A 24221-nucleotide genomic window follows, 5' to 3' on the forward strand; every position below is an offset into this window, starting at 1 on the left:
GTTTTGTTTTGTTTTGTTTTGTTTTGTTTTGTTTTGTTTTGTTTTGTTTCCTTTCGTTTCGTTTCCTCCCCTCCAGGTTTGACACAGAAAGCTTCTGAACCTGTTTTAATCCATACCCTTTAGTTTTTAATAATGTTGTTTCCTCACCCTCCAGGGATTCGAGGTGTTTCTCCTGTAACTTTAAAATTATGTAATACTGACACGAGGCCCGGATCACGAGTGACCCAGTGCCATTGGGCCTCGTGTCCCAGTGAGAGCCTCTGTTGCAAAGAGCTGATGTAACCCGTGAGGCTTCCTCAGGACCACCGGTGTTCAGAAAATGTTTTTTTTTTCTGCTGGAGAGGAGTAATTGACAATTTTTTATGCTTAAAATTTTTCTGTTGATGTACGTGCGTGTGTGTGTGTGTGCGCCTGTCTGTTTATCAGTAATCTTCCTGCCACACGGCTTGTCGTTGGTAATTACAATTCTTGATTAGCCACTTCTTGAAAGCAGCAAATACCCTGCCTGGTTTGGCACCCTCAAGCTACAGTCCCCACCGGCTTTGACACCCTCAGTTCACCATATTCAACCCCTTTTACCTCCTTCTTTCATCCACAACATTAATTCTGAGTGAACAAGACGTGCTTCCTTGCTTTTGACAAGATTTGCTGCAGTCTCATGCGACAAAAACCCAACACTCATTCCAGATTCAGAAAGTAGGATTTATAACAGCATTTTAATTTAATGTTGGATGTCGAACATATAAAGAGATCACAGTAGTACTAGAGCTGAAAATTGATGCCTTTTTTATTAGTGTCCTCTCAGAAGTGGGTGAGACGCTGTTTGTGCAGTGGAGCACAGAGGAGCACAGTCAGATGAATGAGGATATGCTATCTGCAAGGAATCATATTTCAAGCCACTGTCGGCCTCTATTGATGTGCTCAGAGTTGAAAGGTTATGCTAGTAAATGCCATCCGAATTTCCAGCATTAGAAATCGGTAGAATAATCTGCTGGCTGTCACTTTATGCTCAGCCTAAATGCACTGCGCGGCGATGTTTTACTTATTTTAACTTGAAATTAATTTCTTATTGCTGGTGCATTTCTTTCTCTCTCCCAGGCATTCATCAGTCCCCAAATGGGACCGATTTTTAACACGCCATCTGAGTAAACCAAAATCTCTCAGAGAAAATGAAGGAAATCCGCATCATCATACATGAGAATTATAGTCTTCTTATTTATTCCTTTGAACATATTTCACCAGGCACTGAGACTAAAACACAGGAAGTCCTGTCTGCAATGGGGGCTTTTCTAGTCAGATTGTATCACAGCATCACAAGACAATAAAACGTAGGCTCACCATTTTCAGATGTATAATCTGAAGACCTTTTACGTGGCTTCTTAATTTCTGCAGTTAATATGATCCAGAGAAAAAAAGAAAATGAAGTGTCTTCATTTTATGGGATTGGGAAATACAAAGCCAGGGGGAAAAAAAAATACTTTTTGAGGGGCTAGCTTGTTTTATTTGTGTGGATAAAATGGTAGTTTCATTTTTGCTTTTAAAGTAGAGCACTGAGCAAAAAAAGTAAGATGGAGAAGAAAATTTAGTCATCATTCTAAGTCTGTAATTTATTCATTTTTAAATAATGAAATGGTGTTTTTTCTGAATTAACCCATGTATTATTCATGCAGGCGTTGGCAATGTAATATCCCTGGTTTTCTGGAAAGCAATGTACATTTCTTTGCCTGACAAGCAGTATTTTCTATATGGTATTAATTTAATGGCTTATTTTATTATGCAAAGTTGGAAAGTAAAGATAATTTCTGTCTATAACGTGGTGCTTATATAGGCAATATATGCAAAATAATACCTCTGCACCTACACCAGCTATCCTCACTCACTTAGCCTGGCCCCTGTGAGAGGGAAGAGGGAAGGCACAGTGCTCATATGAAGAATAAGAAATAACTTGACCTCTGGGGAAGGAGGTCATAGAATCGTTAAATTCATGTGAAATCCAAATTTCATTTCTACACGCACACATTCAATCTATATTGGGTTTTCGCTCTTACATAAGAAGACATGGTTTTCATGACAGGAGTAACATGGCGACAATTTCAGTGATAATTTCAGTAGGAATATAATAAGGAAATTGACTTTAGGTTTTTGCATAAGTTCTAGAACTAGGCTGATAACCTGAGAATCGATGCCAGTTTTAGACAACAAATGCCCTGTGGCTTTTATCCTTGTTGTTCCTCAGTCCCCTTTGGATGACTGTCCAAGATGCAATCTCTTTTTCCTAAGTGGTCATTTTTAAAGAGACCGAGAACAATTGTTTCAGTGATTTAGAGCATCCTTTGATGTGCACGCCTATATACGTATATGAATGTGTAAGTTGCTTTCTTTCTGATTTGGCTTTTATGCCTACTGCATTTTTGTCTACTGATGGAAATAATTTCCAAAATGATTCACTAAAACAACAAACCAGGTTTTCCTTTGGGTGTCTCCTCCCCTTTCAGCCTCCTACAACAGCAAATTTACCACATTCAGGAATAAACAAAAACTTCCTCTGATGCTGTTAAATTGACATATGCCGGCAGATTATATCTACTACTTTCAATAACTACGCAAACTTTCCAAGAGCAAGAGAACGTATGCAGAGGGAACTTTTTCTTGGGAAGGAAAAAAAAAAAGTGATTTGGGATAGGATTTTTTTCAGGGCAAGTTATGGCCTTTTGCAGAGGCAACAGAAAATACCTCTGTACCAGGGGTGACATTTTGTAGATCTCAGAAATGTATCAGTATTGCAGGATTTGAATTCAGGTAAAGAACCATGCATTCCATTTAGTGTTTTCTTCTGCGTTTTGGAGAAGCAAGCTTTGTATCAAGCAGCCTCCTCCCTTCTGGCCTCTCTCCCCGATAGGAGCCTTGCTTTAGAACCACAGGCAATCCCTTTTAGTAATGCTTCACCAAGGAAACAATAGAAGATTGCCTCTCGATTAGGAAAGAGCTAAGGCTTTAAGGAGCATAAACACATACACGAAGTACGTGAACCTCTGAGTTTTATTATTACGCTGTAGTCTCTCTGGACTTTCAGGTGTTTGTTCCTACCGTACTTTATTAGATGCTTAGATCTGGTTCATCAAAGTCCCTAATTGTTGAACTTGATACTTTGGAGAGCTTAAAAAACATTTGCGCAAAAGTACTTGTCTATATATCTGAGAAGTGCAGAGAAATGTTTCCAGAAAACAGGAATGGCCGCATTAGCTAGGATCTGGTTCTTTCCCATGAACTGTGCTGGCTCGCTTTCTTTTAAGATATGTCGAGGCTAGCAAAATTGTGAAATGACAAGACAAAAATTATTTGTGTTGTGAAACGTTCCTGTAAGTGGTGAGTTTCTTTCTTGCTTTTAAATATCTGTGCAGGGGCGCCTGGGTGGCGCAGTCGGTTGAGCGTCCGACTTCAGCCAGGTCACGATCTCGCGGTCCGTGAGTTCGAGCCCCGCATCGGGCTCTGGGCTGATGGCTCAGAGCCTGGAGCCTGTTTCCGATTCTGTGTCTCCCTCTCTCTCTGCCCCTCCCCCGTTCATGCTCTGTCTCTCTCTGTCCCAAAAATAAATAAACGTTGAAAAAAAAAATTTAAATATCTGTGCAGAGAATCATTACTCCTTGATGAAATCAAAAGGAAAGGGGTAGAGGAAACAGGCACAAAAATTAAAGTGTTCGGAGGCATTTCACTTTAAGATCAATCAGCAGCGACTGTGTGGAAATGAGATTATTCTGGCAGACAACTTCTGAAGAGCAAGCAGGGCTCACCATTCCTAGTTAGGTATGGGGATCTCCTCAACCTGAGTGTCCCAGTGTAATAGGGCTGTTATTTGCAACCCCCTGGTGCTGACGAGGGAAACATGATCAGACTGTGTACTCTAGTTGGCCAGGATCACTTTGAGCTGCTGTGCTGCAGAGGCTTAGCATGCTTGTGATGTCCTGTCTGCATATCTGTGGGAATGACAAAAGTCTGCACATCCCTCAGGACAGAAGATGCAAATTACAGGAAAATAAGAGGTGAGACTGGGAACCAATTCCCTGAAATAAAAAAATAAATAAATAAATAAATAAGAAAGGAAAAAAGTAAAAAAAAAAAAAAAAAAACAAACACATAATTTTTCCAGTTCATTAATTAAAATTGACATTGCAGGGTTTGCAAAGACCAGGAAACGACTGCGCCATTTCACCACATTTCAAAACCTTTTCACTTGAGCAGACAAGTAAATCATGCAATTACTGGGACTCATTCAGCTCTTTAGTAAAAACACAGGCCTGCAACCTTGAGTGTAACATACATTGAAATTAGAAGAGTTGAACTGAAGATATTTCTAAAATGTCACAACTGCTCTGTGACACTGGATGATATGTTTATCCATTCATTATCACTGAGAACACCTGGGGCGGTGCTCAGGAAATCAGATAGTGCCTTTTAAAATAATTATAAAAGAAGCATAGATTAGCAAGCTGAGGGGGAAATAGACAATCCTGAATCATGATGCTCCTAATTTTGATCTGTTTGGGGGCATCAGCTTCCAAGTCACAACAGTGTAATAACTGACTGCAACTGTCAGCAGCACTGAGGAGAGAGAGTGCCAAGTAGGACTATTTCTAAAAAGCAAATGTTTTCCTGGAGATGAAATCCCAAGCATTCATTTTCTGTTTAGAAAATTAAAACACCACGTCCATTGGTGGTGTTTCTGGTGTCAGTTTCTGGCTTGATCCTTTTGTCTTTGGAGAAATAGGAGACAGCGCTCCGGACTGAGATCCAGGAGACCTGGTTCTGGTCTTGCCTCTGCTGCTAATCAGGCAAGGGACCTTCCAGAAGCCTGGATCTTAATTTTTCTTAAGTGTGAAATGAGGGGGTGATTTCTCAGGCTCCTTCTTCTTTAAAACCTGCGCTCTCTGAAATTCATTCAACACTGGACGTTTTCTCCTAAGCACTAGGGTAGGGGTGGAGGAGGGGAGCCTGGAAGAAGTAGGCTATTTTATTTTTAACCTTCAAAGGAATTTAGTTGAGCAGATGCTACCCTGAACTAGTCAGAGTAGAAAAGAAATGATATGGCTTTTAAAGGGCACATCTAGCGTATCTACTGGGGTAAAGCAATTCTGGCAATGCTTCAAAGGATATAACTTTTGATGGTAAAGTAGGTAGGCTATGGAATGAAATCACATATGGCAGGCTGTCAAAGTCTCCTACACTTTCAGTACATTTATATAAGTGCAAATGGAGGCTGCTTAGATGGGGCAATTTCCTGCTAAGACTGCTCTCAGATTATCTGATATTATTTGACTAAATTATCTCTGTAGAAGCTGAGGACAACTTTTATGATCAAATATTTTGAAATTAGTTTTCCTCGTTGGCAGATTATCTGAAATATGAATTGCTCTCGTTTGAGCACTTGAAATTGAAAGGCTCTGGTAATAGCAATTATAGAAAAACAAGGGTACTGAAGTGCTGTATATCACGCTGAAGGGAATATGTTTATAGGTCAGTGATGTCAATAACTGTAGTTCTCCCACATACCTCGCCGTTACCCTTTTATCCTGGACTAATTCAAAGGACAGACTGACTTTCTTCTTAACAAGGGTATTTCATTTTTGCGAATAAGTACTGATTTTATTGACTCTAGACACTTAAACACGGTCAATTCATATTTATTACATTTCCCAAACCTTTCATAGGGTGTCTGAGGATCTAAAATGTATGAACACACTGAAATGTATAAAATTCTAAATAATTCTGAGCTATTATTATCTATATGATTGACTTGTGTATTCCCGGTGTCCTCTCTGCAAAGCCGTGGCATAACTACGTGGATCTTCTCTGCTCACGTTTATAACTTCCTGATGAACAGTAATTATAGGTAACATTTATGAAGCCATTACCCTGTGCCAGGCATTGTTCTAAGCACTTTCCTGCCATTAAAGTTTGTAACGCACCATTGTTAGGCCTGGTGACTATCCCTGTTTTACAGATAAGACAACATAGGCTCAGAGAGGTAAAACAGCAGGTCATACATCTAGAAAGTGGCAGAACCTGAGTTTAAACCCATCCCACTTTAGGGGCGCCTGGGTGGCGCAGTCGGTTAAGCGTCCGACTTCAGCCAGGTCACGATCTCGCGGTCCGTGAGTTCGAGCCCCGCGTCAGGCTCCGGGCTGATGGCTCGGAGCCTGGAGCCTGTTTCTCATTCTGTGTCTCCCTCTCTCTCTGCCCCTCCCCCGTTCATGCTCTGTCTCTCTCTGTCCCAAAAATAAATAAAAAACGTTAAAAAAAAATTAAAAAAAATAAAAAATAAAAAAATAATGAACCCATCGCACTTTAAAACCATCCCACCTCAAAGCACTCATTGTTAACCGTTAATGCCAGCTGCCTCTGGGAAGTTTTAGGTAATTAACAAATAGAACTATTCAAGGTTTATGGGTTAAGAGAAACTGAGACTTAGAGCAATTAAGCATCCTGCTTAGTATCATAAAATAGTTATTCTCACAATACCACTGTATATAAATGAACTTCTGAAAACATCGGTAAAGTTATATAGTTATATCCAAAACTTCTGATGTTGCACACTATGAGAAATACTCTAAGATTCGATAGCAGGCCCAGTAATCAAGAACAAGTGTCTAAACACAGCATACCCATGGTATTTGCCACACATTTAATGTGTCTTCAATCATGCCAGCATTCGGCTAGTACTGAGGGACCCCCATGTGTCCAAAATTGTGCTAAAAACTGATGTTGTTAAGCATAGTTCCTGCCTGCTCAAGGACCCAGTGTCTTCTCTTCAAGATGCCATAGGCATGGCAACCAACTTGCACTGACCTGTGGAGCGTCAATCTCAAATATTTTAATGAATAATGAATGTCACACATTACAGTCAAGAGATGCACTATAAACCACAGGAGCAAAGAATGTGGGTAACCAACTCTTCCTGGAGGAGTTTGAAACGGATTTGCTCCGTTTATTTTCATTAATGATAATGATAATAATGATAATATAATAATAATAATAAATGATTTTTAGGTCAGGCCTTGATGGGCATTTTCCACAGGGAAAAGGGGAAAGTGGCATTCCAGGCAAAGGGAGGCATGTTTGCAAAGTCCTTGCTTATAGTAAGAGAGGAGTCTGGGAAGTTAGGACAGGGCCAGATTGAAAATGGTGTTGTAGGAAGCTAAGGAAATTGGACTTTCTCCTTTAGATTCTGGGGAACCATGAAATGCTTTAAAGGGAAAAGTGAAATAATAGATCTGTGCTTCAGGGCCAAAAAATTTTATTCTGGAAAAAAAAAGATAGAAGATAGGTGGCATCTTCCAATTAAAAGGCAGATAAATGGCCCAAGGAAGAGATGAAAATCAAATTACAATAGGCACACCAGTAGAAATAAAGAAAAGGGGATGGATTTGAGAGGCCTTTTTCAGATAAGATCAATGCTTGGTGACTGATCCAATGTGGTGGAAAGCAGGAAAGAAGTGCATTTTTAAAACTTAGTTCCAATTTAGACATGTGGCATTTGAGAAACTTGTGAGATGGCCTGTTGGATAAACCGACTTGAGAGCTGGAAGTAATGGGTTTAAACTTACAGGTTGGGCAGTGGTTAGCATGTAGATTGTACCTGGAGGAGAAAAGGTAGATGAGTTTCCTAAGGATCTTGAATTTGCAGTTCAAGAAGGCGGGAGTAGGGGCCACTAAGAAAGTAATCCTGAGAAGATCCGAATTTACTGAGAGGCAGAGAAAGAGAAGGTACTATATAAAATGAAGTAGAAATGATCAGAAAGTGGGGCACATGGGTGGCTCAGTCTAGTAAGCATCGCACTTTGGCTCAGGTCACGATCTGAGTTTTGGCTTGTGAGTTTGGGCCCCACTTCAGGCTCTGTGCTGACAGCTCAGAACCTAGAGCCTGCTTCAGATTCTGTGCGTGTCTCTGTCACCCTCCCCAGCTCACCCTCGCTCACTCTCTGTCTCTCTCAAAGATAAATATTTTTAAAAAATGTTTTAAAAGAAATTATCAGAAAGTGACCTGGAGCATCTCTTCCTCAAGAAGAACCTGGAAGATGTCATTAGGAAGGTCAAAGGAAAAGAAATTTTTCAGAAAGGATGTGATCATGTGCCTGAAAGTTAGAATACTATGAGGACAGGAAAAAGCCATTGCATCCAGCAGTTAGATTACTAGCGATGTGAATGTCATCACTAACACCATGAAGGCTGATACCAAAATGCAGCGGGTTGTTGAATGAGAGGTACAAATGTATCTAGTTGTATTAGCCTCTCTTCTAAGCGGTTCAGGGGTAACGTGGTTGGGCAGCAGATGGGGAAGGTGGTTTGGGGGAGACGCAGGGCTGCTAGATCTCATTTTTCAGCTTCTTTGAGTTGAACATTAGGTTGAGAAGTTAGGCATGCAGAAAACATATATTAAAGATTCAAAAGAGGGATAATCTTTGGACCCAGGACTCAAAAGGATAAGCTTAGTAGTGTGAAGGCCATGAACCTGAAGAAATAAAAAGGAGTATTTCTTGCTTCTGCTGGAGAGAATTTGAGGTATGGAGGAGGAGAAGTGAGGAGGTATGAATTTGAGGTATGGAGGAGAATTTGAGGTATTTGAGGAGATTGGAGGTAGAGGTGGGGAAGGAGAGAGATTTGTTTCAGAGGAATTCATCGTGTTGCTCACTGGGTAAAGGTGAGGCCAGAAAAAAAAATCTAGGTAGTTGCCTTTGCTGGAATTGATCAGCCTTGGTCCATCCACACAAGGGTGCAACAGACAGAGATAGGAAGTGCCAGTGGGGGTAGCGGTAAGGAAAGATCAAAGCAGGAAAGTCCAGTCAAGGTCAAGGCCAGGGTAACTCCCTTTTCTGTCAAACCCAATGTAGGTATCTCCCATGAGCCAAAAATCCTAGGATACTCTGGAGGGAGAATGGATTCAACAGTGGGCCAACACCTTGTGCAATTAACTAGCACCGTGTAATGTAGCTCATTAACCACCACTGTAGTCTGCCAGTGCTGACGTTTCCACTGGTAACAGATGCTGAGGTCCACTCAGAATATCAGAAGCCAAGATTCGAGGGTTGTATTCACTAATCCCCCCACTAACATCTGATCATTTGTATAGAAAGGAAAAAAAAAATGGAGAAAGTACTTTCTGTTAATATTGTTAACTTTGAAATCCCATCTTTGCTTCCTTTTCTGCTTCCGTTAAACCTCATATGAGCAGCCCATATGATGGATGATTTTGCAAGTCTCTCTTTGACTTTGTAGATTTTCCATTGGTCTTTAATATTCTCTCTGAAGACTGAGGCTCCCACATTGCTCTTCTGCTCATCTGTTTCTCCAACCGATCTGTACATGATTGGTAAAGAATATCTTCAGGAGGCACAATGTCTGAGAACATTACAGTCCTTGACTGAGCTCTTGGTGAAGGAAGTGATTTGTTTGTTTTGTTGTTTGGAGTTTATTTCATGGTGGAAAAAGAAGCCTTTCTAACTGTTCTGTTTAATTGTCACTGGTTATTAAATAGACAGCTGTTTAATAAGTATAAGTAGACTTCTTATGTCTACCGGAGTGATGATTTGGTTCACCTCAGAGTAGGTGATACAGAAAATATAAATTCAAGATCTGGAGAAAGAGTCTCAATCCTGCTTTTTGTTTCTTCAGAACGAGAATAGAATAAAGGAAATAAGGAAAGGGAGTGGAGAGAGAGAGAGGGGAAGCTAAGAAAGAATAAATTATTGTTAGTCCCCCCCACCAGCTCCTTACAGCCCACCTTAACCCTTGGTTTGCCGAGTACAAACCGACGACAATTGGCATCTTACAAATATCTAAATGGAACGTATAAAGTAAGCCATGATATATGCCTGCTTGCAAAAGTGGGCCTATTAAATGAAACAAATGCCATCCGTGTCTGTTTCCAGCTGAGGTTATAATGTGTGGGGTGGTCGTGAGAGCCAGTTTCCCTTGCCTTCAGTGTCATAAACCACAGTTTATGGTACCATATGAATTTGTAGAGCTGATTGTTTTATTATATTTGAGTGTAAATTTTTCATCCCTTTCAGTTCTGCCACCATTCTGGGAGAATACAGGTTTTGTGCTGATACGATGTTTCCCAGCTCTAGGCATGGCCTACCCCTACAACTGACTGTAATTTACTTTTTGGTGTCTGTCGCCTTGAGCTTGCCTTCTGACTAGCTTGTTGAATGATGTGCTAATCCATTATATTTTTCAGACAAGTGTATCGACCAGTATAAACAGACTGGAGGGCACAAGCCTAAATGAAAGCTATACTTCCCTGAATCATTTAAAAAGCTCCTGCTTGGTGGCAGTGCAAAATAACTTGGCTCCGTACATTAAGTAAAGGGGAGGGAGATCTCAATAAATAAAACAAAAAATTGAAATATCCCTGCCTACAGGAGCGTAGTCCAAGTCTCAGATGTTCACCTTCATTCACCTCTATTTTTGTTTAACATGATCAGAAGGGGCCACTTTAAAATGTCCTCTTCTGGGGCGCCTGGGTGGCGCAGTCGGTTAAGCATCCGACTTCAGCCAGGTCACGATCTCGCGCTCCGTGAGTTCGAGCCCCGCGTCGGGCTCTGGGCTGATGGCTCGGAGCCTGGAGCCTGTTTCCGATTCTGCATCTCCCTCTCTCTCTGCCCCTTGCCCGTTCATGCTCTGTCTCCCTCTGTCCCAAAAATAAATAAATGTTGAAAAAAAAATTTTTTAAAAATAAAAAATAAAAAAATAAAATGTCCTCTTCTAATACAAATCCAGAGTGAACCACAGCATTCAGCATCTCCTGCCACTGGTGAGCATCCTACCTGATCCTCAAGTGTCTTTCACCTGGCGTCACTTGCATAACTGTAGCATGTTGATAAACAGCAGAGAGCAGGCACTCGGAGGAATGGCAGCCCAAAAATGAAACTTTAGCTCCGCCCCTTCTGAGTCTCTCCCTTTTTCAGAGATGTGAGAGCAGATGGCCAAATGGGTTGAGGGAAAGCAAGTTTCAAATTAAACTTCCATTTCAAAAAAAAAAAAAGGGTCAGCCGAGCCTAAGCCCTTTGATTTACAAGACCAAAGCCATGAGGTGAAGATTTACTGGTCGAAATGGGAGTCAAGATCCAGTAGCCGCTGAAACTTGTGGTCGGTACATTGAGATTTAGCCTGGCACCAAGTAACATTTTGGAAAAGGTGTTCTTCAACAAAAAAATACAGCACAACCACAGGAAAGCAGTTCCCTGATGATAAACAAAGGCTCAGTATTTTTTTTCTGACACCTTTGATGCCTGTTACTTTTACAAAGAGTTGCATTGGGAATTACTCCTATCTCTTCAGGTTACCAGTATAAAAAATATCAATCCATTCTTCCCAAATCTCTTGCTCTCTGCTTCCTGAGGTTTGAGAGGCATAGTGTGTATTTTTTGCACTGGATTTATTCTTCGTGGCCAGATGCAGACCATGACAGACCCTTCAGTCTGCAGAAAGAGGGGGAGGTTTCAGAACACATTCCTGAACGTTTCATTGGATGGTCATGGTCATCATGTAAGGCTAAGCATGAGGCTTTTATGCCCATTTGACAGATGCAGGAACTAAAACTACCCCTAGTGAATGGCCAAGGTCATAGAGCTAGTAAGTGGCTTCACCTCTGACTTCCCACTTCCTTTCCTGTCAGAGGTACCCAAGCAACACTGAGACTTTTTACTCTCCTGCTAGGGAGGGGAAGCCATACTGAGTATGGCATGGTCTCTCTTTCCTCTATCCTGATGTAGCAAATGCTGTCAGGCCACCAACAGTCCAGCCCCCAAAGAGCTTTGCTCTTTGAGGGAGATAGAGGAAATTAAAACGTTGTTGAACGAGAATGTTTGTGGAGATCTTGAGCCATAGCCCTTAGGACAGTTTAAAATTCCGAGCCTGCACATGCACAGACCCGTATAAGGAGAATCAGTGAATAAATCCTTCCCTCAATTCCAAAAGCAAATAAAAGGACCTTTGTGGCCACACACAACCCTTCTTTGATCTCTGGTGCAGTATCTCTCAGCTTTGTGCCTATTTTAAACATACTACATGGAGTTTGAAATTCACTTCTGGGCCTTCGACAGCCTGTTGGGTCAGCGTGTTCTTTCTAGTTATTTCTAAAAGAAATTACTGCCCACAGCTCTCTTTGCTATTTTGAGAATTCTAAACTCACTCTTCCTTCACCTCCTCCTCCCATCATGAATCGGATGAACTACTGCTAGCCATCCGCTGCTCACTCAGAGGTTTGGCTAATGGGCCTGGTAATCTGTCCTGCATTTATCAAGGGCACTGAATAGTTATTGACTGACTGACTGACTGACTGACTGACTGGATGAATATCCTCCAACTTCCACAGAGTATTTTCCTCATATGAATAATCCTGCATTCAGGGGAGTTTTAATGAGATAGTCCATTCTGAACTTTGTTTCAATCTTCCACATTAACGGACTGAGGGGAGGCATGACTAGGATCACTTGTAGTTTAGGAAGACTGGTTTGATGGGCCAACTGACTCATCATCTAATCAAACCAGGGGAAAAAAAAAAACAGAGTTACCTTTCCTCTCAGAACAACACATTCAAATAATGGAGTTCAAATATTATCGGTGTTGACATAGCAGGAAATGGGAATGAATTTATATTTATCAAGAACAGACTATGCACCAAGCTCAGTGTTAGCAGCAGTAGCATTAACAACAGCAGCAAATTATATCTGTTCAAGCAAATGTATATTCCAGAAACTATACTAAATGTGTGACTTCTCAGTTAATACAACAATGATATGAGGTAGACCCTATCAACAATAGCTTCATGAGATAGATTTCATCATTCCCATTTTAATTTTTATTTTTGAGAGAGAGAGAGAGAGAGAGAGAGAGAGAGAGAGAGAGAGAGAGAGCATGAGTGGGGGAGGGGCAGAGAGAGAGGGAGACATAGAATCTGAAGCAGGCTCCAGGCTCTGAGCTATCAATACAGAGCCCAACACAGCACTTGGATCGTGACCTGAGCTGAAGTCAGATTCTTATCCAACTGAGCCACCCAGGTACCCCCTCCCCCCCACACACACATCATTCCTATTTTATCCAGAGTAACCAGTACCAGTTGAAGAGCTCTAACCTCTCTGATGAAAAAGTAAGGGTGTTTGGGCAGGCTTTATGGGGAAAATGAATCCCAGGATGTATCTTGAATGTAAGTCCTCTTATTTACACATCTCAGTAATCAGACCTCATACCAAAGTGAATAAACAAATACAAAAATAAATCTCCTTTGGATTCAAATAATAAACCTTTGCAATCAGAGAAACATCATATTTTATTGGATGATTTGGGCTGGGCAGTTGAATGATCTATAGGATCTCACTATGTGACTTGACAGATTTCATATCTCAGTTCCTTGGTATTTTCACCTGTAAAACAAGAATAATTACTCAAGCTCTCTATATATTATAATGAGAGATGATAAAGATTGATGGAATATAGATGCATAGAATGAAAGATTCAGAATAAATGTACTCCTGAGTTCATAGATCTGCTATTACTAATAATGGAATTGTCTTACTCAGAAATAGTGTCCCTATTTGGTTGTACATTTAATTATGAGTCATCTTTTTCCCCCTCATTCAACCAATATATATTAGACATCTACTCAGTGGCACTATGGGGAATAAAAAGATAAAGAAGTCAGCCTCAATCTAGAAGTTAAAAAAATAACTAATGTAATAAAATACGTACCTTGATTTTTTTTTTTTTTGAAAGCTGCCAAAGTTGGCAATAAAGCTCTTGTTGTGTCTCCATGATGCCAAACATCAAGGAAAAATGGAAAAGTTCAAGCAGTAATACAGATGTTTCAAAACATCTGGATGTTTGCTATCCTGTAGATTTACCGTATGGATCTCCTACAAAGCTCTTCCGTTGTAGTTCAGGCTTTCATAATTAATTTGATGTTCTGTTTTTTGTGCTTCGTAGACCAGCTCTTTTACTAAAATCCCTTTTGTCGGTCATAAAAGACTAAATCTTTTGTACTTGATGGTCTTAAAGCTACAGCTGCAATGTGTATAAACCCACGTGCTATGCTTAGTGATAGCTTTTTAATGTATTTTAAGTGTTCTGGGAGTTGGCCATGAGGCAAACTAGGTAAGTGCTAACAGGGCTTATAGTCAAGCCAGTTAGAGGCCATGGGAGCAGGCTTCCTGAGTGGAGGTTTTAGAGCCACCAATCCCTTCTTGATCCATTGGGTAAAGGGAAGAAGCTGCCAAAGGTGTGATGTGAAAGCTGGTATCTCAGACATGTCAGATAAAAAAAAACCATTGTTTGCTGTGAACCTAATCCGATGCTTAATAATTTCCTTCTAAGATGACTCCAGGGCAGGAAGGGGGAAGGGAAATAATTACAGGGGAACCGAGAGAGGCCAGATGGCAGATGTGTTTGAAAGGCCTGACAGTGACCTGTGGGCTTTGAATGCTGGGGAGCCTTTTGCATCTCCTTTACCCCAGCCTGCAGACTTCCAGCCAGGGTAGTTACCCTCAGTCCCCGCAGGGCAGTACAGAACCAGGTGTGGCTGCCTGCTGCCTCATTTCCTTGCAACTGAGGCCATCATCTTCCTGACTATAAAACAAAATGGCTCGGCTCACTCTAAGTTTTCTTGGAAAAAATCTCATTCTTATTCATATCTGCTGGAAGCCCCAACTCTGGCCTAGAACTAACTATGCTTTGTTTAATTTTGTTGGTTTTATTCCCCCCCCCCGCAAAATGGCTCATGTTGTTTTAATTACTTTCTGTCAGTACTTGGAAGAGCTGGTTTTGAAGTAGCTGTCCATTCCCTCCCCCTGCCAAACATGGTGATCCATTTATGCTTCTAAACCCAAGGATTCATCCACACATCAAAATATGTGAACCTTAGCAAGATAAAAGCTGTCCAAACCTGATTTTGTTTCTACACAGATGGCTATAAACATGACACTGGGATATTAGTCTTGGCTTTTCTTGACAGACCTGAAAATTGGCCATGCAGAACTGTTTAAAATTGGTAGGAAAAACTTACCCTGAAGTTTACTGTTGATGAACACAAGAGAAAGCACGTAATTAATGGAAATGCATGTCAGAATAAAGAAAAATGTGTTATTCCCTTCACTTCTGAGTCCTAGCCAAAGGTGTTGAATAAAGCTAATATTTCAGAGGTACAGAGGGGACTGCTCTCATTTTAGTGAAGTAAAAATTTGTGTTAGAATTTACATGTGCACATGTGAATTTATACCCTGAAAAGTCTTTTAATTAAAACAGATTTCTTAATTACAAAAGTAACACAGAACAAAAAATCAAATAGTATAGACTAATAAGAGATAATATCACATCCATTCAGAAGAATAGAGTATAAACATTTTGATGTGTGTCTTCTCAGATACCTCTTTATGGATTTATATTTACATATTTCTTGTATTTGTTACTGCTGTGACTCTTTGACAATTTAAAATATAGAGTTTTTTTCATTGTTGATAACTTCACTTACCAAGTATTGGCTGCATAGTATTTCTTTTCTAAAAATATGACATAATTTATTTAACTAGGCTGTTACTATTGAACATTTAGGTCATTTCCAATTTTGTACCACTGCAAACTATATCTTTTAAATGTCTTTGCAGGGAAATTTTTACATGTGTTCCTATTATTATGTTGTCTGGATAAATTTCCAGAAATTCAGTCAAAAGGATAATATGTCTAAAGAGATTTTTATACATTTGGCCCAATTGACTTCAAGAAAGATGGTACTGGGGCACCTGGGGGGTTAAGCGTATGACTCTTGACTTTGGCTCGGTCGTGATCTCACGGTTCTTGAGTTCTAGTCCCACATGGGCTCTGCACTGGCAATGTGGAGCCTGCTTGGGATTCTCTGTCTCCCCCCCCCCCGCCCCTCCCCAACTCACTCTCCGTCTCTCAAAAATATATAAATAAACATTTTTTAAATTAAAAAAATATATAGTACTAATTGACTTTCTCCCAGCACTGTATTTGATAGTCCATTTCTTCAAACCCTTGCTAGCACTACGTTTTGTCTTTTAAAAAAACATGATAAGTTGAAGGAGAAATGGCATTCTCTTGTTTTCCAAGAAGTTTCATAGTGTCTTGTCTAACTTTGAATAGATGATTGCTCAAATGTTCCATAGCTCTTACCGAATGCACATGCCTGGGAGACTGATGTGTAGAGTGGCCGTGCTGGTCTCATGTTGCTGTAGCATTTCCACAGGACCCCGTGGCATTCCTGGAGTCTGCACAACATAATATTATTATCCCATTATCTGTGGGATAATTATCCCAATATTATCCATGTCTGTGACCGGCTCTGTCTTGTGCTTCTATTCTAGTTTTGTGTTCATTCTGGAAAGGACAGAGTAACAATCTACACCATCTAAAGAGTTGTTTTACCCCAACTCTTGCTCTCTGAAATCATCGTGTGTCTTTTTTATGTATTTGTCTACTTCTGTACAGCACCTTTTAAGTTTCGAAGATTCTTCTCAGAAAGAAATGCAAACTTCACAGTGGATATTAAGATAATGTTTCACCTGACAGAAAAACAAAGCAGGCTTTAGTTCCTATAACTAATGAGGGCATCTTTGTCTTAAATCGCAACTTCAGAAAAAGTTCTGTAAAAAAGCACACGGAGACCATAAAACATCTGAAATGATAAAGGCATCTAAATGAACGAGTTTATTTTAGTTAGAAAATAAATACTTTTCCTTACCTCAAAGCTTCCCTTAGTGCTAGATATTTAAAGTTTTCGATACTGTTTTTTAGTGCTAGGGGATAGCATGTGACCTGCCATTGTCAGCACTGTTATTAAAATGGACAAGAAAAATCCCGTACTGAACCTTGGATGGGCCCTAAGCACTACAGAAAGCCATAGCCTTCTACCACCTCATTTATTTATGTGAGTTGAGAGGATGAAAATTAACAATGGATCTCTCCATCCAGGCTACTCTTAGGGGTTGGAGGGTTCTAGGTTCTAACATTGTATAATTGTAAGACATTCTTTTCAGTTTTGTCTAAGGACAGAGAAAGAACGAGTTAAGAGTCATGCCTTGTATGGCCAGTATGATAGCAAGCATTCACTCAAGTAAACCTACCCTGTTCGGGGTTCCCATCATATCTGCAAAGTATCTGGTTTAGGGCAACAGAGTTGCAACCTGAGAGTGGGGAGGCTAAGACATTGTCTACCGTGCCTCAAAATAAGAAAGGAAACATACAGGTGACCATAAAATTGTCCTTTGCTATATGTAAGTATCCGTGCTTAGTGGTATTTTAATAAAGATATGCAATATCTTTCAGCAAACAGTAATCCCCTAAGAGTTGACCTATGAAGGAAAAAGATGAGCTAATGGTATATCAATTATTAATACCTTATCTAGTGAATGTTTAGGCATTGTGCAGACCTGCAACTCCCACAGTGGAGAAAATAATCCTTTTTTTTTTCTCCCTCCCAATCTGTGTTAGGTCTTACTGGGAAGGAGAACACTACCCAGTTTTAAGAGAAACTTGAAGATTTTAAGAGACTATACATGTGTAGTCAGAAAGGAAAAGGGCAGATGTCAAATAGCATTTTGAAAACCTAAGTAATAGTGATTTAAGAAGAGTATCAGATTGAAGTTGAAGAAATTATATTTACTCCACACAGCTGTGCCATAGTTGAAACTAGTTATAAAATACGTAAGGTTAACCTCTTCATAGTTCAAAAGGTCTTCACTTTGGGTCCAAAGACCAACGTGGAGTCTGTAGATAGACTTGAGAGTTGGTGAATTTGAATGGGGGAAAAAATCACTTTAATTTTAGGGGCGCCTGGGTGGCGCAGTCGGTTAAGCGTCTGACTTCAGCCAGGTCACGATCTCGCACTCCGTGAGTTCGAGCCCCGCGTCAGGCTCTGGGCTGATGGCTCGGAGCCTGGAGCCTGTTTCCGATTCTGTGTCTCCCTCTCTCTCTGCCCCTCCCCCGTTCATGCTCTGTCTCTCTCTGTCCCAAAAATAAATAAACGTTGAAAAAAAAAATTTTTTTTAAATAAAAATAAAAATAAAATCACTTTAATTTTACTAATCTCTAACTGAAATTTAGCAGTTCTTTCTGTTATGAATGTAGACTACAAACGACAGTACTGTGAGTAGTACTTGCATTTGTTATCAGTAGACATTGTATATATATTCATATCCCATTACCACTCTTGTAGATACCTTAGAATATCACTACTCGACAGTTTCTGTAATTACTAAACCCAACACTAGATGTTGTTATTAAACACATTAATAAAAAAGCACATATATTATTCTATCACATATTTAGAGGATTTTAAAATATTTTAATAACAGAATTCCAGTATAATTGGTTTCAGTATAATTGATTTTAAAATATTTTAATAATAGAATTTCAGTATAATTGGTTTCCTTTGTAATTCTAACATTTTATGCATTTAAAGACATTATTATAAGAAAAAAATGTATGTGGACTTCACCAGACTCTCCAAAGTGTCCACAGCAGAAAAAAAAATTGTCAACCCTCTTCATAAAGAGAAGTGTATAAAAATGGGTCAACAGTGATAAGGGAGAGCTATAGAGAGACATTTTTCACATTTCAAAGTTTTCAAAATCTGCTTAAAACTCAGGTTAATAATTTTTTTTTTCAACGTTTATTTATTTTTGGGACAGAGAGAGACAGAGCATGAACGGGGGAGGGGCAGAGAGAGAGGGAGACACAGAATCGGAAACAGGCTCCAGGCTCTGAGCCATCAGCCCAGAGCCCGACGCGGGGCTCGAACTCACGGACCGTGAGATTGTGACCTGGCTGAAGCCGGACGCTTAACCGACTGCGCCACCCAGGCGCCCCTCAGGTTAATAATTTAAAAGAACTCAGGGTACACGTACTTTAGCTCCACTATTTTAATATTTAATTCCCATTTCTAAGGAAGAAAACTCATAGGACAAGAGCTGAGTCCTGTATAAACTTCTAGCCAACAGAAGGAAATCTTTTGATGCAATAACCTGTCCTTGTTATATACCCAGAGATTTTAGAGCATCGTGAAACATACCCAGATTGAGGGGTCGTTCAAATTAAATTCTATCTGCAAATAATTTGGCAGCGCGTTTTGATATAATTACAATAGTTTTAGATTCCAGCCTTGACCTTCAGGAGTTTACAGTCTCTTTAGAAAAATCACACAGTCACTGAAGACATTTATGATTGCCTATAAACATGCACAAATAAATAGGGTATTACCTGAGTAGGTGGTTAAAGACTTGGTTAGCCTTGGGTTGATACAACTTGGGAGCTCTGGAAGGCAAGTATGCAGATGTGAAATGGTGAAAGAAGGAAGTATGAAGGCACTTCACATGTAAGGGATAAAGAGCAGACGCGCTGACCTAGAGAAAGAGAAAACGAAGTTCGTGTTTCATATATACGACATGAGCTTGGAAGAAGGAAGCAGACTCAGAAGGGGAAGAGGTTTGAACCCTAGACCAAAACAGGTGAGATTTGTGTTTTTAGTTTAGGTGACATGGTAGAGGCAGGTTGTTAAAGCAACTGGATAATAGGATGAAAAGAGGGAAAGAAACTGTCATAGGAGAGACCAGAATAGAGCTTCTAGTCTAAAAATATACATGAGGTGGTGAGGGGGTCCATGCTGGAGTAAGGTAATCAATCATTGTGAAACTCAAAAGAAATGGGTAAAACTGACAAATAGAAAGGATAAAGGTTGGCAGTGTTGAGTGGCGGTGTTGAGCGATATGTAAAGAGGAGAAGGTGAAGGAAGCAAAAGGAATATGTGGTTGGAGGTTCGGAAATGTAGAAGGACTCTAGAAAAGGGGGGTGGCGCCAGGGTGGCTCAGTCGGTAGAGCATCCAACTCTTGATTTTGGCTCAGGCCATGATCCCAGGGTCATAGGATTGAGCCCTGCATAGGGCTCTGTGCTGAGCATGGAGTCTGCTTGGGATTCTCTCTCTCTCTCTCTCTCTCTCTCTCTCTCTCTCTCTCTCTCTTCCCCTCCCTCCCTCTGTCCCTACCCCCCCCTCAGTAAATGAATGAGAAAATGCGAATAAAAAATACATGTAGAAGGACAGTGCTAAGTGCTACACATTAGTAGCTGAGAATTTGGGTCCCCTACGATGCCCCCACCATGGGCTTTTTCCTCTGTAAGGTGACATTTGTGTGCTTCACAGTTAAAATAACCTGTGATAAGGTGATACTTTTATAAATTATGTGATTTTTTAGGAGACTTTTGAAAACAAAAATTTACCTTGTGAAAAACAAAAGCAACTAAATCAGCCGTACAGTGCTTTTGTAGGAATCTTAAGCAGTGTCGTGCCAACCCATTATCAGAACTGATGTCATTGTTCCAGAGGGTTTACCTACTGATAATTTCTTTTACTTCTCCATTGAGAATCCTGCTAGTGTTTAACGCATTTTAGATACAGTATGAAAGTCTTAAAATATGGGCTTTGAAACTCTGGCAAAAATTTCACTGGCCTCCTACAGAACATTACAGAGACTTAACAATCTGATTATCTTTTTGTAGTCCCTGGACTTCCATTTCTTATCATTCTGTTTTGTTTTCATTTTCTGATTGTATTTCCAGCTATAAATAAACAATGGAGGATCATATCTTGATATCTGTGATTATTAGAAATATTACATGGTGATCAATTTTGCTGTTATCATTTAGACTCGGATGGTGAGTGGTTATGAGGCACCTAGCAGGTGACCTCAGGAGTATTTTGTAAGGGACAGTCATAAAATACTTTAGAAACTAGTCCTCAAGTGCTTTACTTTCTCTTCCTTAGGGATGAGAAAATGAGGCATCTTATTTCATTCTCTTACAAATATGTTTTATTTTAAGAAAACCAAAAAACAACAGTCTTCATTTTCAAAGCAATCAGCTTAGTTTTACCAACTGTTGGCATATATAATAGTTGCTCACTGCCGAAAAGGATTCACTGGAGTCCTCCATCTGCAGAATTAATTCTGTACTACTTTTGTTTTTTAAGTTTATTTATTTAAGAGCGAGAGAGAGAGAAAGTGTGCAAGTGGGGGAGGGGCAGAGAGAGAGGGAGAGAGAGAACCCCAAGCAGGCTCCAGGCTGTCAGCCCCGAGCCCGATGTGGGGCTCGGCCTCCATCTCACCAAACGTGAGGTCATGAGATGAGCCAAAATCAAGAATCGGATGCTTAACCGACAGAGCCACCCAAGCGCCCCATGTACTACTTGTAATAGATGAATTGAATATCCAAATTTACTTGCAAGATAAGTTTTATGAACAGATACTTTTTAAATTAAATAAATATATATATATAACAGGTAATCAAGAATAAAAATGGAATATAATAACTATAAAAGATATTGTAAAATAGATTAAATCATAGCAAAAGGGATGTTTTAAAATAGTAATGTGATTATACAAAAATATAAATTTGTGATTACTTCCTAGTCTTCTGTTTTATTTGGATATGACATTCATTAAATGTTTGATGTGACAGAGATTTATTCCCCTTTGTAAAAGTAAGGATGGAAAGGGAAGAGCTGTTGCTTTTAGATTAAGGAATCTTTCCCCTCTTAAGGGGAAGAAAAAGTACACAGTGAAAGTGTATTTCTGAAAAGTTACAAATAAATTCAATTTTAATAAAATACTAAAATAGTGGTTCAAGTACATTGAGAATCTCGTCTTTAGTGGAACATAAAACAAAACCTTCTGGAAAATTAAGAGTTATTTTCAAAGGCCAACATATTTGCTGATGTACCCTTTTTTAAGTTTAGAAGTTAGAATATATCATTTTCTTTAACCAGTACTTGCCAGTAAATAAACAAGTTAGGTAACAAGTGTGTGGACTTTATTTGGACTCACTATGTCATTAGTTTTATTAGGAAGAAGAGACCATGCTTAGTACACCATGTGGTTTATAAACCTGTACTCAAATGGGTATCAGGAAACTCGGAAAAAGTACTACCAAAGCTCCAGTGAGGCTTTTGGGAGAATGTAGAATTTGGGGGAGCTTTGAGATACACTGAAAGACTAGGGGAGGTTGCTCAGTTCAGACTCAGGGACATAGCGTCCCCAAACAAGGGGCTTAAATCTATAGTTGAATGCCTGGTTCTGTTCTTATCTACCCTCTTATGTAGTTTCACCCTTCTTTTGTCTTTTTTTCCCCATCTGTGTTTCTGCCAGATGTATCAATTCATATGGTTTCAATTGGAAAAACATTTTAATGCCCTTTGTTTTCCTCATTTAGTCTGTTGTCAATCGATCAGGATTGCTATGCATCCCTATTTAGTTTTGTCCACAGATTTAACTCCTATATAATATAGAGAATATTATGTCAATTATTGTGAAGGTTAAATGCACTTAATATTGTGCTTTACCCAGGGCAAGGAAACTGGCAATTATGGTCCATGGAGAAATTCTGTAAGATGGCAGGCTAGTGTCCTATTAAAGATTAGAGATGCTGGAACCAGCTGTCTAGGTTCCAGGCCCACTTCTCGAATTTAATAAATGAGTGACCTTAAGAGGCTGTATACCATGCATGCTTCAGTTCTCTAATCTGTTAAATGGGAATTATAGTGGAATCTACTTCATGGAACCGCTGGGCGTAGTAGCTGAGATAATTCATATAACACACTTAGCACAGTGCCTGACTCCTCCCCTCCCTCCTCCTCCTCTTCCTCCTCCTCCTCTTCCTCCTCCTCCTCTTCCTCTTCCTCCTCCTCCTCTTCCTCCTCCTCCTCCTCCTCCTCCTCCTCCTCCTCCTCCTCCTCCTGCTCATCATCATCAAAGCAACTTCTCATTCCATTGGGAACAAATCACTGAGCCTTAAATCTCCTTAAAATTCTGACTTCTGTGTAAACCTGTAGCATATCTTCTCTCCTAAAAAAGACTTTTGAGGGGCGCCTGGGTGGCGCAGTCGGTTGAGCGTCCGACTTCAGCCAGGTCACGATCTCGCGGTCCGTGAGTTCGAGCCCCACGTCAGGCTCTGGGCTGGTGGCTCAGAGCCTGGAGCCTGTTTCCGATTCTGTGTTTCCCTATCTCTCTGCCCTCCCCCGTTCATGCTCTGTCTCTCTCTGTCCGAAAAATAAATAAATGTTGAAAAAAAAAAATTAAAAAAAAAAAAAAAGACTTTTGAAATAGCTAATTTTAAGGCTTTTCTTTGAATTGGGTGTTTAATCGCAAACAATTAAAGAGTTCCAAATGATAAGCTCTCTCCCAAAAATCCTAAGTCCCACATATGCTAAAACTGCTCTGGTAACCTTAAGTAACACTGAATGCAGAACCCCAGATAGAGCCAGTGTGTAGAATGGGGCATCTTGGGCACAATTGTTTGATAAATCCACTTATCACACCTCATGATTTCCCTGCTACCAGAGAAATTTTGTTACCCTGCTTCCAAATCATTTTTCTTAGTCGAGTGTGTTCCCCTGAAATTAAGGTTTTCCCCTGTCATGTAATCAGCATTTTAAAAATAAAGCCAGATTTTTTTTATGGATTGGGAAGTGTGAAAATATAAGGCATGTTTTTCTAATTATGAAACTGCTGTCAAACGGGTCTATAAAGCAGATGCACTTTGCAAATTAGAGGTTGAATCCAAGGTTCCTATGGCTCCAAAATGGCTCCTCCTTTGGCCTCCACTGTTGCCTGTAGAGCTGAAAGCAGGTGTGATACGAACATATTGTCTCCAAGACCAAAGTTCCCTCTGTAATCCTCCCAGATGCAGGGCAGATCCAAATATCCTTTGGCAGTCAGATTCCATGTTGGCACCACCTGCCAGCAAAGTATTTGCAGAAATTGAACCCTGGATGCTTGATCTTTCAGGGCTATCACGGACCCAAGTCCCCCTGACATAAGGACTTAGTTTAATTTCTCAACCTGTCAGCTGGTTCATCTTGGGAACTCTTACTTCTTGCTTTTCTTTTTGCTATTAAATTCCTTCTGCTAATAACAGCTTATAGGTTTTCTGAAAGCTATGAGAGACTCTCTTCCTAATTTGGTATTTTCATAAGTAGATGTTGGATGATGAAGCTCACAGTGTGAATCAGGGTAGCCGAGGGAACACTGTTTGGTGTGTCATATTCAGCCTGGTTATCTTAACAGTAAGAACTGCTACAAGATCTTCTTTCACAAACCTCTAGTCTATTGTAAAGAAGTATACTTTGTTTTTGTCTTCATGGTCCCCAAAACATGTACCTAAATGC

The 24221-nt window shown here is 40.0% G+C and overlaps 1 protein-coding gene and 1 long non-coding RNA gene across 7 annotated transcripts in view; one reads left to right on the top strand and one right to left on the bottom strand.

Moving 5' to 3' along the window:
* NPAS3 (neuronal PAS domain protein 3) overlaps window positions 1-24221 on the top strand; it is an 865567-nt gene that overhangs the window by 628275 nt on the left and 213071 nt on the right. The gene's annotated exons all lie outside the window — the stretch shown is intronic.
* Window positions 13310-19853, bottom strand: LOC121031632 (uncharacterized). Its single transcript, XR_005790810.1, has 3 exons — window positions 19267-19853; window positions 16183-16277; window positions 13310-13421 (listed from the first exon to the last, which is right to left on the bottom strand). It is a non-coding gene; the product is annotated as an uncharacterized LOC121031632 (long non-coding RNA).

The sequence above is a fragment of the Herpailurus yagouaroundi genome, unplaced genomic scaffold (genome assembly GCF_014898765.1).
Source record: "Herpailurus yagouaroundi ecotype Mexico unplaced genomic scaffold, PumYag 141, whole genome shotgun sequence".
Lineage (NCBI taxonomy): Eukaryota > Metazoa > Chordata > Mammalia > Carnivora > Felidae > Herpailurus > Herpailurus yagouaroundi.